Raw genomic sequence first — 11,465 nt, forward strand, 5'->3', positions numbered from 1 at the left:
TCGTCCATCTATATATACAGTCTTTGGTCTGGAGGCAGAGAAACTGCAGCCAAAGTTAGGTCGTCTTGTCTCACTGTGGGTTCAGGGGAACTGGTTTGTGATCCCAAACTATCATCCGACTCCACAACTCTGTCACACTACTTTTAAAGACATGAAAATAAATATCTAAATAGTGAAATAAAACATTTTCATTTTATTATCGTCTCTTCTGTTATAGGCTCCCAATAGTGTGTTAAAGGAATTCAATATAGTGGCAAACCAAGAATCAGATTACACTTTGTTTTCAAACACTATGCTCACTACAGGGGGGAATTACAAGCACTTAAGTATGCCATTTAATGCCTTACTTTATGTCTGTGTTCAGTTTAAATGAACTTTAACACGTTTTGAGGTAAAACAACAGCACATGCACTTTGCAGCAGTCACCAATGGGAGGCACTGTGAGACCAATAACTTGCAGCCACAGATATCATCCGAGCAGCTTTACAACACACACACACACACACACACACCTTTTACCATTGCCCTTTAGAGAATCTCAAGTTTGAACATAAATAATCTTACAGTTAAATGTGTGTAAACGCATTAGCAGCGCTCATCCCACTATGCAAGTTATGAAATCTGCATCAAAGCAGAATGAGAATTGAGAGTTTGTGTCAACATCAAGGTGTCCAATTAGACTGGTAATTAGACCTGTTTGAACATGTGTTTTATGGTTCACAGTTGTCTTTGTTTGACAAAAATTAAAAGAAACAGCGGGAACACCAACGCAGCTGATGTCACTATCAGCACTGATCTGTTTATGAGTGTGCGACTCTCATCTTTAATATACCCCATTAATTCCTCCTCCATCCCTTCAGAGAGATGCTGCTTCCTTTTGTTCTGAGGATTTATGACATGGCGTCATCCTCTGACGTGGCCGTCCGACACAATGCGTAACAACCAGTGTAATAGTCTCCCCATTACTGAATGCTGTGAAACTTCTCACTTTTTTACATGGGACCCCAGACTCACTGGAGCATTTAACCGTGGATTCTAACAGCCCAGCAGGACTGTTGATCGCAGGCGTCGTAGAGGCTTTGTGTGCTTCGCGGTACCACCTGCTCTCCCCCCTTTACGTAATGCAGACTCCCTCTCTGCAGTGCCTTCTGGGATAGGGGTGTGAGGTGAGCTGCACCCAATACTGACCTCCTCTCTTCCATCACACGTTCTCTCCTCTCAGTCTCTAGGCCCGCTCCTTTCTCTGACATCTTCTCCCACTTCAACACGTCGTCTGTCGCTGGCTCTCCATCCAATTCCTGCTCTCTTTGACCCCCCCTCGGTCTTCCTCTCTCTTCAGGCAACAGTGTCGGCAGCTGGGCGATGACAGCTCCTCTCTCATTCAACCGCTCACTGGAGGCAGGGAGCGGCCGTCCATCCGTCAGCACGGCAGCAAAACCCCTCCACTACAAAGCCATTGTGACTAGCAAAATAGTAACGGCCTTTTAATCAAAACATTTACCCCCGTGTAAAAAGTAAAACACAAACAGCTCATATCAGCAGGTTGAGGCAGACTCCTCGTCTCGGAGGTGTGCGTGAGCGGAGCGTGGCGGAGGTGCATTCCACGCCGCCCCGGTGGTAGTCTACATAAACAGACAGTAGGGGCTGGAAGAGAGCCCGTTTGGGGAGAAGTCATGCGTGGCGGCAGGAAAGTGCGCAAGGCCTTCGGTTCACAATGTACCACCATGTAGGCATATTAGCAGGCGAGAGGAGCACAATGGCCGACACAAAGCGGTGTTATTTAAGTTTGCTGTTGAGCTGCTGCTCGCTGTTATGCCTTGAAGATGAAGTGGCACTTAGCGTGTGCATTTCATTTGACCCCTGAGACTCTCATGTCATGCGGTTGTGCTCTGCAGTCACGGCTGGTTCAGGGAATGCTGATGATGCTAAGCACTTGGGAGGGTGATTCATTTGGGAGGTGTGTATGTGTGTGTGGAAGACGAACGGAGGTATTATTTGTTTTGCAGACTGTATGTTTGTTGTTGTTTTTGCAACACAGAAAGATGATGTAGTGTTGAGTTTTGATAGGATTTCAAATTTCATTCCCTGCATGCTTCAGTGTCTGGAGGGGGAATTCATCATGTGTGCATCCGTTTGAAGTCAATATGGAGCGCATATTGGAAAGTCTGCATTCATCTCGACGTATTGTCATTGGTGTGCGTCCAGGTGATCAAACAGTCGCTGCTGTTCTGAGTTGCCCACATTTAGACAAAAGGTATGTGTGCAAAAATCAGACGTGAGTACAGGAGTAATTAGAGAGACAGACCAGTACAAGAAAACACAGCTATGACTTCACAGAACATGGCCACACACGTCATTTGCAATTTAGCTTAACACAACGCAGAAAAAGACTTAATGCATTCTACCATTAACCTATTAACACTGATGTGTTGCCCTGAGAGCTGTCTAGAAACTTGTTTTGGTGCATTATGCAAGTATGAATAAGTCATGTTGGAATCAGGGAGAATAATGCATGCCTTTTTTACGTCATACAGCCAAATGTTCTGACTCTGAGGACGACTGCAGAGACTCAAGGTCTGGTTCTCACTGATGGACACGGCGGACCACAGACGTCTGGAAAGCTGTTGGGCTAGTGTGACATCAGCAAACGGCACTCAGCGGAGCAGGAGAAGCCCTTAAACGAGGCTGTATTTCTGCCTGGCCTCTGCTCATATTCACACTTAACAGCAGAACAAACAATGACAGGGCGGGGAGGAATTGCAGACACCTCACCCAGCATGTGTGAAAATAAATCTGCTCAAGGGTGGAGACCTGTGTGTCTTCAACAATCATGGAAATTTCAATGGCCAGGGCTACACGCGTTTTAATAAAGGCATTTCGTTACGCTGTGTGCTTGTCACGCACTCATGGGCGATTTCTGTATCACACGCTGCCATGGAGCTCTTTTCATTGCCTTGATGCTGACAGGATCTAAACTGAAAACGTATTTCATCAGGATCATTGTTCTCCATCTCTGCGCTTGTCATCAAACAGATTAATTGCCTTTTGCCAAGTGATAAAATAATACATTGTGTCTAACCACATGATAATATTTGGAGTGGAACATCAAAGGGCAATTGTAGCAGCTTTGTCGCTTTCAAGAGCCCGTTTGAAAGCTAACACGCCTGTGCTCTGTCTAAACTTAACCACCTCCTCGCCACTGAAACACCTCATGGAAAATCTGATCTGGAGATAACCCCTTTCTCCTCGGAGATACTGAAAACAAAAGGCAGTGCTTTCACTTAGACTAGTTTTCATCACCTCAGGCTGACTTTCCATAAATACGATTGGTTGTATCAATATGTGTTGTTTGGAGGAGTGAAAAGGAAGTGGTTGTTAAGTACTATTGGTGAGATACAAACAGAGGCTGGGGGAAAAGAAAGAGCGCAGCAACTGGACACAGAGGGCAGCTGGAAAGTCTATCATCTCACAGGTTTAGATGCTGTTTGCCTTGTATTGTACGCCAGCCTCCAGCGTCCCCCCAAGGACGCTGATCTTTCCATGAGACACAGTCACAACATACACAATACCACACACAAGGAAAATCTTACTGACGAGTGCAAACCGCCCCACCCCCCTTTGGATGTTTTGCTGCAGGATATGAATTTCTTGTATCAAACTCTGTCGAGACAGATCAGGCGGTGAGAACAGCAATAACCAGAACACGAATATGTGGACATCCCCTTTTCCCCATACCGCCTCAGAAAACAGATTACTCACTGATGGTGCAGCAGGGAGTAGACAGTGGAAGGCCTCATTGGGTTCTGATGATCCAGTCGGACTGACGCAACCACGTCAGGTTCACATGGGACCAAATCAGTCTTCTTCCACCATGGGTGTCCGTCACTCATCCTCTGTGCCTATGTACACACACAGAATGACCGCCATTTATCAGTCAGTCGCTCTCAGGATTAATCATATGGAACTATTTAAGCATACATACACTTTCAAGACTTATTGCCTACTGTATGAACGACCATAATGAAAAGTCCAGGTGGCAATAATCATCTTATTTTCTACCTATCCTTCCTTTGATGGTCGTCTCACACTCACCTGAGGACATGGCCCTGGTTGGTAAGAGGACAGAGGTTAACTCAGCAATCTGGTACCAGATGTGCGCTACTCTATCAGAGCCAGTTTACGCAAAGAGCCGAGCTCCGACAGAGCAGTAATGTGGCATAAAGAAAATCTGGGCGACAACAGCTCATCTGTCTCCTGCTATGGTAGCTTACAGTAATTTATGAGCACCCCCATTTGAACCACACACAAATGAATGCTTTCCAAGATTACATGCTCATAAATATTCTGACGAAGGCGTCGAGCAAAGAGGTGACCCCATCAGTGACAATAATTTACATTTCAAAAGGTTGCAAAAACACTTTAATGGCTTGTTTTTTCTTTTTTCTTTCCCCCCGTCTGAAAATGTGAGTTTGGGTTGACTGTTTTCCCAGTTCTGCATGGAAAGGGTCTGGAGTTATCATCGCGGAGGAGATTCCAGAGCAGGTACTTAAGGGAATCTGTTTCCATGCTCCGATCTAACACACAGGGGCAGAGAGACAGACGGCGAGAGTGGAATAAATAGAACAGAGAGAGAGAGAGATGAATGTGGGAGGAGATGGAGAAAAAGACGAGATGGCTGAGGAGAAATGAGAGCGAGGAGCAGACAGGAGGGTAAACAAAGCATAGGTAGAAGAGATTAAGAAGATACAGGACTGTGGGGGGTGCTGACAAAGAAAGATCCAGGTATAAGAAGCAAATAGAAAGTGTATGGGTGTGGAAAGGGGCTTATTGAGTTAGTAATTGCAAGCCCAGCAGTGTGAGAGAAGGCAGCCAAAGGTGGCACAGAGTTGTAAACCACATTAAAGAAACTCAACCTTCGCATTTAAAGCCCCTGATGTAGGCACTAATGTGTTTTCATGCTCGGGGTTACCAAAACAAACGGGGTGACCGTGTTTTGTTCTGTTTTGCGAGGAATGTAACAGATGCAGTCTGGAGCCGCAGGGGGCTGGTTGGTAGTCATAGCACATGTTGTTGACCTTGTCTGCACCCCCAAGAAACCTGGACCGGGCGCTGTATCTGATACATACATGCCTTTGAAGTGCAGACAGAATCACAGACAGACACATAGACAGACAGGCAGCCGAAAAAATCCATTCAAATCTCTGCCCATGCCAGCAGGAACACTTCATTAGCTGACACTGCTTATAAAAATAGAAAATAATACATAAACCATGTGTCTTGCAAGTTGTTACTCATACTGTTAAGAAATTTCCTCCCAATTTGTACGACTCCGCATCGCGCCCGAGGGTTCTCACTGTGTAATCAGTTGTGATGATAGAAATGAATACCAACGAAAACCTGTCTGTTGCCATTATAAACAGCAATTATTGTTCCATTTTGTGCCGTTTCTGAATTTTGTGACCTGGAAACAAAGAGCGCATTCAGGTAGATTCAAGTAGGGTCTGTCACAAATAGAAAGAGGTGGTGAAATTAAACAAGACAGCCATACTAGTGGCTCTGGCACAGCGGTGCGTTGAGCTAAACGTCAACATGCTAACATGCTCACAGTGACAATGCACACGTTCTGATGTTTAGCAGGTATAATGTTTACCATGTTCACCATCTTAGGTTAGTGAGTTTGCATGCTAACATTTGCTAATTAGCATTAAACCAATGGGCAACCTCCGGGTTTGAAAAGTGCCTTAAACCTGCATTCTTTCTAACAGCCAGCAGGGGGCGACTCCTCTGGCTGCAAAAAGTCTGATTGTATAGAAGTCTATGAGAAAATGATCCAACTTCTTCTACAAACATTGTAAACATGAGTTTATGGTCTCAATCTCTAGTTTCAAGTCTTCTTCAATACAGCATGATGTTCATTTAGTTCATTTGGTCCCATTTAGAGTCAAATAGACCATAAAGCAGGGGATGCTTTAGGGTATGGCTAGCTTGTGATTGACAGGTCGCTACCACGGCGTTGTCCGTGTTTTAGTGTTACATCTTTAACCCTTTCACAGTGTGTTTTCAGTTCATGAAATGAATGCAATTGTAACATTTTGGTCATCTAAAAATGTCTTCTTCAGCATTCAGTTGTACTTAGCTTCACCCTCTTGTGTCACTACTGGTTGCAAAAAACCAAGATGGCAACGGTCAAAAACCAAGATGGGGACACTCAAATGACGAACTCGAGGCTTCCAAACGGTAGTCCACAAACGAAAGGGGAGACGTCACGGTGACCAAGTCCACTTCTAATCTACAGTCTGTGCACTAAACACAAAGGCTGATGGGAATTGGTTTAGCAGTTAATTTGGTCCAATAAGGTCATAAACCAAAGTAATGGACAAATTGAGATTTTCTGATGGTGGCGCTATAGGAACATTAACAGAATCACCAAAGTTAATACAATTTAAATCCAGTGGGGAACATGAATGTCTGTCCCAGATATCATGGCAATCTAACCAAAAGTTGTCAAGACATTTCCCTAGAAAACACAAACATTCAACCTCATGGTGGCGCTAGAGGAAAACTCAGAGTCGAAGGATTCATCCTCTGGGGACCATGAATATGTGAACAAAATATCACGACAATCCATCCAACAGTTATTGATATATTTCAGTCTGGATCAAAGTGGTGAACTGAATGACTGACATTTGGTGTAAAAATATGTTAAGGCAAAGGGGTTTATTAAGTAAGACTGTTGAATGTTATAATGAATTTTAAATTATTCTGAATGAAAACCTTCCATCACTTTGAATAACATCACCACAGGAAAGCTATGAATTAATGAGCAAGGTAGTTCATCCGATATTTGTCAGTACAGTACGTGCAAAGAGCTTTAGCTTCTTTTATCAGTAGGGAGAAAGCTGGTTTCATTGAAGGTCTTTCCACTGATGTATTTTAAACGCTCCATCTTTCCATTGGCAGTGTCATGTAAACCCTGGCAGCTGACTTTGTCTCCCCTGCATTGGATCCAGTGTTACAGTCCCACTGCTGTCAGGAGCCACCGGCCAGACCGACAGCTGCCTGGAAAGAGACTCTCGTGGGTCCAAACAGAACCTTAGTCAGGGTCCTGACTGTAAATCCTCATCCAGTCTGCGATGTTCCCGGTACACACAGATACATTTACTCCCACAGACTACACCTACAATGACCCCAACGCCTACTATGGCATGCCATTCCTGAGCCTTATTATAAATTTGACAACATAAGTAATCACTGTCGAAAGAGTGCAAACACAAATACTTGTTAATGTGTGTGTGTGATTCATTGATGGGAAACAGTAACATAACGAGTAGAAACATGTTTCTCTTAATATTATGAGCGACTGTTGTACTTCTGGCTTGGATCGAATTCAGGCGAATAAGAATGGTACTACTTGTTGTTTTGCTTCAGCTAATCTTCAGCAGATTTTTGTCATCAGTTATAGGATAATAGAATATACGCATTTGTGCAAAATTCACGCCACGAGAGTCGTACTAATGTAGAATCACACTGCCAGTGGATGCTGTTGCCCCGCAGACAGAGATATGCGTTGTATATACAGCAGTGTTTCCGTCTCCATGACAACAAATTCAACTTGCCCACATGTCATCAGGTGGCTGATAATGGACACGTCTTGTAGTGATGATGTCACTGCCTCCATACAAAGGCAAGCTCCGGCGTTAAATAGAGTGTGGAAGAGACTTCTCATTCGCAAAAGAGCTCTGTGTTGAGTTAGGGATTAGGGGGGAATTAGAGTGCCAGTGTCACCTCCAAATAGTTCCTCCATCTTTTAAAGTCACATAAAAAGTTAAATCTATGCACTTGGGCAGCAACGCAGACTTTGTTACATTGTATTTTCCATTCGGATTCAATAGCCAAGAAAAATATGGCATAACCAGCAGCGCAACATCAAAGTCAGGGGTTGCAAAGGGAGGAGAGAGGGGAAAGAGAAAGCGACTGAGAAGGAGGAGGGGTACAGTTCATACTGCTCCTGTGTACCCCACTCCCTCTCCCCGCCCTCTGGCAAGTAACAAGCACGCACTGCCTCAGTGCACCAGCGCTGAAGCTATGAGCTGGGACGGCAGCCGAACTATTTAGCCTCCGCAGCCATACACCCTTCACGCTTGACACTTCTCCCTGCAGTCCCTCAACACATTAGCATAACAAACTTTCCACTTGAGGTAGTTCTCTCACAGTTCTCTTTGGTTAAGCAGGGGCTTTGAGGAATGTCTGTTTCTGGCGGATGGGCGGCCACTGATGGGACAGCCGCTACGGTCCGTATGTGTCACTGGAGGCCAGGGTGCCTTACTGGTCTGTAGGGCTCTCATAAAGTCCCAACCAGCTTGTGAAGGGCCTTTCATGTTTCATGTTACCTGGCTCAGACCAGTTCTCAGTGGATCTTTCATGTTCATGAGGCTTGCTTTTTCCATAACCTTGCCATGCTCTAATACAAGACCTGGTACTTATTCATTTAGAATCGTATCTAATCATAAATCATTACTTTTAATGTGAGTGTAGTAAAATGATATTAAAGCTGCTATAATCAATATTTTTTATATTTGCAATGGATCATATGAATTCTTGTATGTGAAAGGGGTTGCTCATAGTGACAGAACCACAGTGAGTCTGTAGTTCCCCTCAGCTCTACAACGCTTTTTAGCGCCTTTCAGCGGTTTTCCGCTCCGCAACTTTACTGTTTTGGTTCACTCTCACCGCTGTAATAGCATAGTTTACGGCCGCAGCAGGAGGCTGTTTTCAATGATAAACACCCTCTTCACTACCTGCCCAGAACCAACATCAAACAGACAAAGTTAGCAACTAGCTGGTGAACATAGTGGAGCATTTAGTAGCTAATGCCGAATTCACACCGTGTAATGTCTATGAAAAGCTGCAGCGGGCAATCATGAGCTCAGCTGGCTGTGGCTGTTTGATTCAGCGGCGAAGTGCGGCCAAATTAAAGTTGGGAAAAGTTTAACTTTTATCGGCGAAGTGCGGCCAGAGAGTACCCGCAGCCAATCAGTAAACAGATCCTGTGACACCTGTGACACCTGTGACACCTGTGACACGTTGACCTCTGTTACAAAGAATCTTTTCCTGCCTGAAACGCATGAACACGACTCCCGGCAACAGAAAAACATAATTATTGCAGCGATATTTCCCACAGGCATTAGTGGGGACCAAAAACAGAGCTCCAAATGAATGCTAATGTTTCTACGATTTGCTGGATGTTTAAATAGACAACTGTTGCCATATCAACTAAAAGATAATAATAAGTCAGTGTTGGTATTTAAACTTGTTTCTGGTGCCCCCTAGTGGCCAAAGATAGTATTGTAGGTTTAAGTGAAGTGCAACTTAGTGTTGCGACTAAATATCACAACTTATAATGACCTGGTTGACAAAGAAAGACAGATGAGCAACACTCACAGCTGCCCAGACAGCCTTGCTCAAAGGAAGGATGATTACGCCTGTTTTAATCTGACAGACACTCATATCGTCTGCCCTTCAAAGACTTCTGCTGTGTCTAAAGCATATAAGGACACGCACACACCTGCTCCTCCTCCTCCTGTTACATATAATACAGCTATGAAATTATTATCCCTGTTATGCAAGTTCTCTTACTGACGTCCTCAGTTTTGCAGTTGCACCTGCAAGTGTGTGTTGTACCATCCACTGTAACCTTGACAGATAGAGATGTGGCTGTGTTGTTGTGCTTTGTTTTCAGGGGGATGACAAATGTGAACTCTGCTGAACACTCTGCTGTGAACTTTTGTGTCTGGTCGTGCCGAGGATAGCTGGGGTCACGGCACAGGCCAGATAATCCCCATCCCCATCCCTGTGCATGGCTAACGTCTGTGTTCGGCCCCTAATAGAAAACAGACACCATTAATAGCAGATTCCTGCCTGTGATTAATGATATTGATTCAGTTTTCCAAGCCTGTGTTTTTCTCCTTCTCTCCTTCTGAAATGTTTCATCAGTGTTGCCATGGCCAATTAGTCTGATTGCTCTGCGCTGGCATCAAAGACCGGCTGGGAGAGCGGGCCTGATGGGTCCTGGGCTGAGTGTTCGACATGCACAAGAAGGACTGGAAAACAAGCCTGATGTCTCTCATTAGAACCTTTCTCACGTAATCAAACAAGACTTAAGGAAAATGTCAGCTATTTCAGCTATGCTTTTACGTCTGCTTGCATAAATGGTTACAAGGACTAAAATCTGCCATAAATAGCCACCAGGGGGTTGAGATAGCAGAGATCTCCCTGATGCAGAGGCACAGAGGTGTCCTCACAAATCAGCTTTTATTACGCAAATTCAAATGTGCTATGATTGATTGGGAGACATTATCACATGGCTGGAGAGATTAAAATGGAAATCTTTTCATAATTAAATCCCTCATGAGGAAATGTCATTCAAAAAGCAAATGTCATTCAACAGGGGATCTACAGATGCAGCACCAAAAGGGCACGAGGAAACAATCAGTGTCTGAACCAGGAAAAGACAAACCACAAACACTTACACAAATACCTACTGAGCCACTGGACCCACCTGATACAGGTACACCCTCTCGTCTGTGCATCATTTTCCTATTCCATTCAGTTCAAAATGCGTCACAGACATGAATGTTATAAAAACAATATTCAATGAGCTGGAAAGACACAACCTAATCTGAAGCCTGATTATGACCTCGAGATGGCCTTGATAACTGATTTTGTGATCAGAAAGATTCTGCACTTGTTTGTGCAAAATTAGGGATGCACCGATTCAACTATTTCTATCCCGATACCGAATCCAATAGCATACCTCAACGCACTTACAGAAAGCAAATAATAACCCAATACTGGTGCTCTCTTTTTCCCAAATTTGAAATATATACACACACTGCATGGACGTGTGAGGCATGCCATGACTAAATGAATGTAAGTGCATCCCTATGAAAAAAAAAATATAGATGAATATTAGAAACAGAGTCAAATATTTATTAGGGCTGGGACAATACACCTATCTGTACTATCACCTATTCGATACTATCACGATACTCGGGTGCCGCAATACGATAATGTTTCCTACGAGTTAGCATGCAGCTTTAGCAATGATGTCTAGCTCTGCTTTTTAAGTGTTTCCATATTTTACTGGATGTGTAGTGTTTACCACGTTGGATTTAAAATGCGAGGGTGCAGGTTGTATCCACGCGGACCATCCGCCGTTTTCTGCTCTGCCTTTTCAGCTCACTGCCACCAGCTGCGGTTTGTTTTGGTTGACGGATACGGAACAAATATGATGTCACGTTACTCTGACTACAACAGTAAAAACGGTAACTTCCTTCTACCTCTGTATAGACTCAAATTAAGCAAATATATCGATTCTGGCATTAAAAAATTGATTTCAAAATCGTAAAAAAAAAAAAAAGTGATACATAAGTGAAACGATTTTTTTCCCACCCAAAATATTTATA

Source organism: Sebastes fasciatus, chromosome 10 (assembly GCF_043250625.1).
Source record: "Sebastes fasciatus isolate fSebFas1 chromosome 10, fSebFas1.pri, whole genome shotgun sequence".
Taxonomy (NCBI): domain Eukaryota; kingdom Metazoa; phylum Chordata; class Actinopteri; order Perciformes; family Sebastidae; genus Sebastes; species Sebastes fasciatus.